The sequence below is a fragment of the Lemur catta genome, chromosome 13 (assembly GCF_020740605.2).
Source record: "Lemur catta isolate mLemCat1 chromosome 13, mLemCat1.pri, whole genome shotgun sequence".
In the NCBI taxonomy this organism is placed as follows: Eukaryota; Metazoa; Chordata; class Mammalia; order Primates; family Lemuridae; genus Lemur; species Lemur catta.
In genome coordinates this window covers 8,391,224-8,399,902 of record NC_059140.1, presented here as the reverse complement: position 1 = coordinate 8,399,902, position 8,679 = coordinate 8,391,224, and positions in this window count along the sequence as shown.

Below are 8,679 nucleotides of genomic sequence, written 5' to 3'. Positions count from 1 at the left end.
GTTCAATTTGCCTTTGCATTTTTTCCTGAATTGGGATCCCTCACAATCCTTGGAATCAATGGCTTGTTTTCCTGCTTTAAATCTTTCCCTGTAGCATTCCAGTTCATCACCAAATAGCTTCTGCTGTCCATGTCCCCCATCCAAGCGCGGTCTTTAGGTATTCTAGACTGGAATAAAATGGTCACCATTAAAATAATACTGAAACATGGGGTTTCTTCCCCACAGCCTCAGTCCAGTTGAGATTATCATTCAGCCTTTTCCAAGTTGTTAGTGCTATATTGACTCCCTTTTCTCTTCCACCAGGGCCTCCTTTCAAAAGGAGATTGCAGTGATTAAAAACAACAAGTTGAGGATCCTCTAGGGGCTTCCCTTATAGGAGGACAATTTGCAGGACCAGCCTTTCCCATATTACAATTTCAAACCAAATAGAAGAAAATCCGCTGAAATGTTCAAGAATTAATTGAAAATAAAAGAGGCTCTTTTGTCTGACCACAGGTCTGTTTATTAGGAAAATAAAGTCAGACCCTGGCTTATGAGAGTGGCTTTTCCTAGATGCCCTTTAAAGGGAAATTTCAAGGAACTTGATGGGAAAAGACTGTCCAGTGGAGATTTTCTTTAAGCATAATTGGGGGATTTATCCTAACGCAAGAGGTTTAGAGACCCCCAAAGCTGCTCTGCTTTCTTTTTCTGTGTCCCACTGTGGAACACATACTGCCTCTAGGAGTAGGTACCTCAGCCTAGTACAAAGAGCCCAGACTTTGATGTTGGATGGGTGGGTTTTAGTTCCTGCTTGGTCGCATATTCACTGTGTGACCTCAGGCAAGCCACTTCACCTCTCTGAGCCACAATTTCTCCATCTGTGAAATGAGGGTGTTTGGGTTTTTTCCAGCATTGCTGTGAGAATTAGAAATAATCCATATCAAAAGAAATTGTCACACAGTGGTTGCTAAAAAGAGTATGTGATGAGATGATTGTTTTGGAAATAGACAAATATTTATCAGCAAAACACTGGATAAGACATTGTGTTCAGTTCTTCCTAGTTATTTTACTTATTTCTCTCAGTACATTGAGGCAGTTTATTATCATTATTATTTTACAGATGAGAAGACTAAGTCTCAGAGAAGTTTAGCTCCTTACCCATGGTCACACAGCTAATAGTCAGTGGAGTCAGGATACAATCTCAGGTCTAGCTGATTCGTAAATCTGTGATCCTAACCAGTCTTCTATGCTGACTCTGTAAAATTAGTGGGGAGTAGAATGAATTCACTGAGCTACCCTCAGCCTTCTGGATGGTGAGTCTTCCTTGAAAAAAACACAGCTGACAACAAATCAAGGTAAAAACTGACATATCTCAGGACACAAAGTAATGAAGTTGTGGATCTTTATTTACATTTGCATTTTTCTTATGGTTTCAGTATTGAATTTCCCCATAAAGCAGAGAATTAATTTAGAAACACAAAGAACCTTGTAATTCTTTAGCCAATTCCTTTTGTTTGTGGGGAAATATAAACAAATTGGACAGGAAAAAAAAACAAATTTGACTGTTGTTTTATTTTTACATGTTATATGACCATGGCTGTAAAATTACATGTTTGACAAGAACATCGATAGGATCTGAGAAATTTAAGCTGAGTGAGGTCTTTTAAATAAACTATTTCTTAAATAGTGGGGTTTTAAAAAATTAAATGCTGCTTTAAATAGTATAATTGATTTAAGTCACCCCTCCTACCTCTCTTCTCTTCTTCTACCAGTCCCCTCTTTTTAATTATATAATTTTAGTTTTTTAAGCCTTACTTCTTTTCATAAATATTTAGTTCAATTGAATAAAAATTAAAAGATGAAAAAAATAACTTAGGCACATTAAAATGTTAAAGAATTTATTTGAGCATTCAGCGATTTCATGCATTGGGCAGCACCAAACTGCTAGTGGTTCAGTGCTCCACCAAGGGGGCTTGAGGGGACAACTTTTATGAGGTATTTTTGAAAGCAAGACAAGGAGAATATTTGATTGGTTTACAGTGGAAAGTCTTTAGTTAGAAGTCAGCTGGCAGTTTCTGATTGGTTAAGCTTAAGTTTCATCTTACTGTTTACACTGAGTTGAGTTTTGGTTTGCTTATGTAGGATCCCAAGGTACTGGAGCCATCTCAGCTTAATGGCCTCCCAGTTAGCTATTTTAACACAGTTCACTGGGTGAATTTGGGCTGTGGGTCATAGTTTGCTAACCCCTTGCACTGTTGGTTGCTGGTGAAATGAATAACTGAGATGGGCTATATTGGAGAAGTATAGATACACAATAGTATTAAGCAGCATGTGCTGTAGTGTTTTGGGGTTGAATTTCAAATTTCTGAACATACTTTCTTTGCTTTTTACCAGTTTTACCTCAAGTCTAGTTAGAGACCTGTTTGAGACTTTTCTGAACTGTTCTTATTGCTCCTACTTTCTCCTATCCCTTTAAATCTAAAGAACAAAAGAGAAGTAAGAAGTGAGAGAAGAAAGGAGAGACAACCCTTTATGATATTTCATAAAAGGCTAGGAAAGTAAAGAATGAATATCTAAACAGTTCTGGACACTGAGTAAAAAAGCATTAAAAAATATACTCTTTGTAATACTTTGAAATGGATATTGTCTTTTGAGCTTTTCTATCTTGGGATGGGTTGACTGAAATTTTAATCTACTGATTGAGTACACTCATGACATGGGAGTAATAGCCAATGATTTGGACCATGAAGCTCAACTGGGACACTCCTGCCCAGCATGGAGGTCCTCTTTTCCTTAAATGCCCCATTGACTGTTAAGTTCATCTTCTCTTACTCTTGGCCTCCTGCCTTTTACTCAGTACCACCCAAAACTTTCCTTGACTACTGTCTCAGCCCACTACCCATGTTAACATTTTTAACTAATATTTTCTTGTTTTTAAGTAATTTACAGAAGTGAATTTAGTATGTATTTAGATATGTGCTAGTACTAATGGGGAGCTTGAGGGTAATCTTCCTCAGTGTGATCCTTTCTTTGATGTGGATAATTAAGTTTTGTTTAGTCTTACCTGATTGATTTGCAAACAGATTGAAGATAGGCCCGACTTTTTACCACCAATCCATTGCTGTCCTTAAGCTTTTCTTATATAGAAATTCTGGATCCAGGACATTGCATTTGTACAGGCACACACAGACACGTACACGCACACACATACATTATGACTAATGTAAATACTTTCCTGCTTTATAATTGACACACAAAACGATTATACTCATATGCAGATGCTCGGCTGGCCTGGAGGTGTGTTTGCAGGGGGCAGCTATGGGGTTGTTTCTCACATCTGGGACACAGGTGCAAGGATGCTTGAGCAGCTTAGGGGTGTGCTTGCTAGAAGGCAGCCTGCAGGGCTGTTTCTCAGGCCTGGTGTGCAGACGCATGGCTACTTGCCTGGCCTGGGGTGTGTGTGCCAGGGTGGCCCATGGGGCTATTCCTCAGGTCTGGAACATGGGCTCTTGGTTGTTTGGCTGGCCTGGGGGCATTCCTACAAGGGGTGGATTGTTTCTGTGGATTGTTTCTCAGGCCTGATGCAGGGCCCCTGGGGATGCAGGGCCATTGCGGTGTGTCTGGCGGGGCAGGGGAACATGAGGTTGTTTCTCAGGTCCTGAGTGTTGGTGTGTAGCCACTCTGCAGGCTCAGGGTGTTGTCAGCTGCTCAAAGGCTCAGGGGCCTCTCCTGCTTGGGGGAGGGTGTACAGCACTTTGGCTGGCTCAAAGGCAGGTTCCCTCTGGGAGGGTCTGGCAGACTGTTCCTCTGGCTGGAAGTGTCGTAGTTGGTTTACCTGCTCTGCAGAACGAGAGTCACAGCCAATCCTGGGCCCAGGCTCTGCCCAGCTGGGGTTGTCATTCAGCCACCCATGTGGGCTTGGTGTAATGAAGATGGAACCCCAGTGCTGGAGAAGTACAGTGGCTACTGGCCCTCAGAGCAGGGTACACTCCAGATGTGACTCTGGTTTAAAGATGGCACTGTGTTGCAGCAGCTTGGCACACAGGAGATGGGCTGGGGGGTGGGGAATGCATATCTTATGCTTCTAATCAGGACAGTGCAGCTGCATGGATTCCCAGCTGCTCTCTAGACTGGGCTCATAGCTTGCGAGGATTGTGGGATTCTCCTGTTGTAAGGACTGTAGGTGTTTGCAGTGGCTGTGAGAGCCGGTGGGGATCTTCTGCTTACCTATTCCCTGAAAGGGGAATTCCCTCCTGACTCCAGGCAGATCTGATCTGGGCAGGTGAGATGGGGCTGTAGAGTCCAGGTGTCTTCACCGGTGCCTCTTAGACTTCCAGTCACCACAGGTGTTTCCCCACTTCCCTGCTGCACTCTAGTGCTCTCCCTTTGATCCTCCAGTTAAATTGTACCTATTTATCTGTTGCCTTGGTCTTTTCTTGTGAGAGGGACGAACAGAATATACTCTGAGAACCAAAGACTTTTTATTTTGAAATTTTAGACACTGAAAAGTAGCAAAAGTAATAGAGTTCTCGTATACCCTTCATCCTCCTTCTAATACTCACATGATGCATAATGATAATACAATGATCCAGACCAAAAAATTAATATTGTAATTTAAATAAATATCATAATATAATTCATTAAATAATTAACTATTGTATAAATTTGAATAAATTGTAGAAATTCACTAAATATTACAATTTAGTGAGTAATAATATTTACTAAACTGTAAATTTTATCTGGATATCACTAGTTTTTCCATTAATGTTCTTTTTCTGCAATAGGAACCAATCCATATCCCACATTGTATTTATTTGTCATATTTTCTAAGTCTTTTCCAATTTGTGACCTCTTTCTATTTTTAGATAGCTATGTCAGCCTTCTTTTGGTTAATGTGTATAAAGAATTGGATTTTAAAAATCCAGTGGGCCATCTATACATCTAACAATTGGAGCATTTGGCAATTAGATCATTTATATTTTTTATTATTCTATTTTTTTTACCCTCTGTTATTTTGAAAGCTATATATGTACATGATTTTGGTTTGTTTACTTTTTTATTTTATTAAAATAAAAATGAGACAGTTATGTTGGTTCATGCCTGTAATCCCAGCACTTAGGGGGCTGAGGTGGAGGATTGCTTGAGGCTAGGAGTTGAAGACCAGCCTAGGCAACATGGTGAGACCCCCTCCCATATCTACAAAAAACAAAAAAATTAGCCAGATGTGGTGGTATGTGCCTGTAGTCCCAGCTACTTGGGAGGTTGTGGTAGATTATTTGTGTCTATGTGTTTGAGGCTGCAGTGAGCTATGATCATGCCACTGCACTCCAGCCTGGGCAATAAAGCAAGACCCTGTCTCACAAAAAAAAAATGCTTATACTCTATTATTTTACAGCCTTTCTTTGTTATTTAATAATATCTTATACATCTTTCTATGTCAATATACGTTTGCATAATGTTTATAGTATGTATGTACCATAATTTGTTTAACCAAACCCTAACTGGTAGACGCTTGTGCTATTTCTAATTTTTTAATATCATAAATTGTATTGCAGTTTATATTCTTGTACATATATGTTTGCACCATTTGCTAGAACATAGATTTCTAGAAATAGAGTTGTGGAATCAAAGACTTTGTACATTAAAGCTTCAATTGGCATTGTGGGGCATTCTTATTATTTTTTAATGGTGTAATTTTTTATACAAAATGATAAATGTTCATTATAAACTCTTTCAGGCAACATAGATAAGTAAAGGGGTGACAGCAAAACATTATCCCAAATTCTAACACCTCAGTGAAAACAACCTTTCTAAAAAACCAGGTTTATGGCATTCTGTTTCTTTTTCTAAGAATGCTCAGTATTTTTTTTTTTTTTTTGAGACAGAGTCTCGCTCTGTTGCCCAGGCTAGAGTCCTGTGGCCTCAGCCTAGCTCACAGCAACCTCAAACTTCTGGGCACAAGCAATCCTTCTGCCTCAGCCTCCCGAGGAGGAGTAACTGCAGGCATGTGCCACCATGCCCAGCTAATTTTTTCTATATATTTTTAGCTGTCCAGATCATTTCTTGCTAGTTTTAGTAGAGACGTGGGTGTCGCTCTTGCTCAGGCTAGTCTCGAACTCCTGACCTCAAGCGATCCTCCTGCCTCAGCCTCCCAGAGTGCTAGGATTACAGGCATGAGCCACTGCGCCTGGCCTCATTTTTTTTAAGCCTATCCACTGACACGTTATGAAATTTGATAACACTAATAATGAAGAAAATCCTGAAGATTTTTAGAGTGAAAACAGACAGGATGCCTAAACAAACAACAAACAGAAAAAACCTGTCAGCATCAGTCTTTTTGACAGCAGTATTGGCTACTAGAACACAGTGTTGCAATGATTGCAGAGTTTTGAGGGACAAGACTTCTCAATCCCAAAGCCCATGACTAGTTAATAATCACTTAAGTATAGGGGTAAAATATAAACCTTTTTAGACATGGAAAGCCTCAGAAATTTCTTGAGGTTATGTTCTACCATAATAAAGAAGTGAAAGAAAGATTTGTAATATGGTAAATCTAGCCCAGGAAAACAGTTCAATGATGTCGTAGGAGGGACAGCTCTATAGCAGGTCTGGAGAACAATTGGTCCAGATTAGAAAGAAGCTGCTAAGAAAGGTGGTTTGTAGGAAATAAAGGTGATATCTGTCTGTTATTGAGTTAGCATCGATAGATTGTGTCCTTCAAGGAATTTGTCCTTTTATCTACATTATCAAATTTATAGATACAAAGTTGTAATGTTTCCTTTTTATCTTTTTAATGTCTGTGGGATCATTTTGATGTCTTTCTCTTTTTGCTGATATTGGTAATTTATGTCTTTATTTTTATCTTGATCAGTCTTGTAAGAAATTTATCAATTTTCATTGATCTTTTCAAAGAACCAGCTTTAGGTTTCATTGATTTTCTGTGTTGATTTTACATTTTCAATTTCTTTGACTTTTGCTCTTTACGATTTTCTGCTTGCTTTGGGTTTAATTTTCTCTTACTTCTTTTTAAGGTGGAAGCTTACATATTGATGAGAGGCCTTCTTCCTTTTTTAATATATGCATTTAGTCTTATAGATTTCCCTCTAAGCATTGATCTAGCTACATTCCACAAATTTTGATATATTGTATTTCCATTTTTATCTCGTTTAAATATTTTGAAATTTCTCTTTTAAATTCCCTTTTGAACTGTAGGTTATTTAGAATTGTTTGGGGATTTTTCGGATATCTTTGTGGTATTGATTTCTAGTCTATTTCTAGCTATTATAGTAAGATATCATAATTTTTATGATTTTAGTTCTTATAAATGAGTTGACATCTGTTTGATGGATGAAATTTTGTCTTTTTTGGTAAATGTGCTGTGTGTACTTGAATAGATTGCATATTCCATTGTTGGGTGGAGTTTCCTATAATTGTCAATTAAGTCAAATTAATGTTTAGGGACACCAGAGCTGGATAGTAGTTAAAGTGGTAAAAACAGATTTTATTCAGGAGCTCTTGCAGTAGGGGAAAAGAGACCTTAGTGTAGAACTGGGCTTGAGTCCCATGAGCATGGACAAGGGGGAATTTATAGCTAAAAGCAGGGTGGGTATTGTGGGATGGAAAATTACTAACAGGAATCATGAGGGTTAGGAAAGGTTCAGGTTAAACCAACTTGATAGGAGTCTTGCTGAACATAGGCCAGGGTGATCAGATACGAAGCATGCGGGTTCTCAATAAACTGATTTAGAAGGATTCTTGCTAAAACTCAGTGATACAAAGACAAACGCAGAAGCTTAAAGGTTGAGGCCTAGTTTAGTAAAGGGTTCAAAGTAGCCTGATTAAAGTTTGGTCAAGGCGAGAGTCTTTGTCATTGATGATATTAAGTCATCTATATCCTTACTGATTTTCTGAGTACTCATTCTGATTACTGAGAGAGGTGTGGTGAGGTGTGGTTGCCGACTGTAAATATGGATTTGTCTTTCTCCTTTCATCAGTTTTTACCTTAGGTATTTTGATCTGTTGTTAAGTGCTTACATATATAGGATTGCTTATGTCTGTTTAGTGAATTAGCTCTTTAATGCACTTCTTTAGTTTTGGTAATATTATTTGTTTTATTTTGATATTAATATAGCCACTCCTGCTTTCTTTTGATTAGTATTTGCATGTTTTTTTTCACTGTGCTCCATTATCTTAAATAATATACAATTAAGAAAGGGTTATTTGTTGGATATTTTCATTTTGCTTGCATTTTGTTATTTTAAATAACATTTTTAATTTAGGAAAAACTGTCTTATTAAGTATGATCTAAGATCCCATAATTTTATGTTAAAGTCTGAGGGTGTTAGTGTTCATCACATAATTAGAAAAAAATTTACTTTCTTGTATGGAATTTGAATGGTGATTTCATAGAGATACTATTTGCACTTCAGTGCTGAAATGCTGTTTTGCATTGTCTCCGCCATACACATATAACCTAAATAAAATTTAAACATCTAAATTCCTTCTTTTTAATGAATTATTTTCTGAGGTATAGCAGACCACTTCTTTAAGCAGCATGTCTTTAAACTAATTAGTACTGTAATACTTTTATTATCTTTTAAATTTAATATAAATTGAAGCTACTTCCTTAATTTATGTCAAACAGCATATTGCCAGCATGGGAGCTGCAGATATTCTGTGTTATAGCTTACGATATCCCAA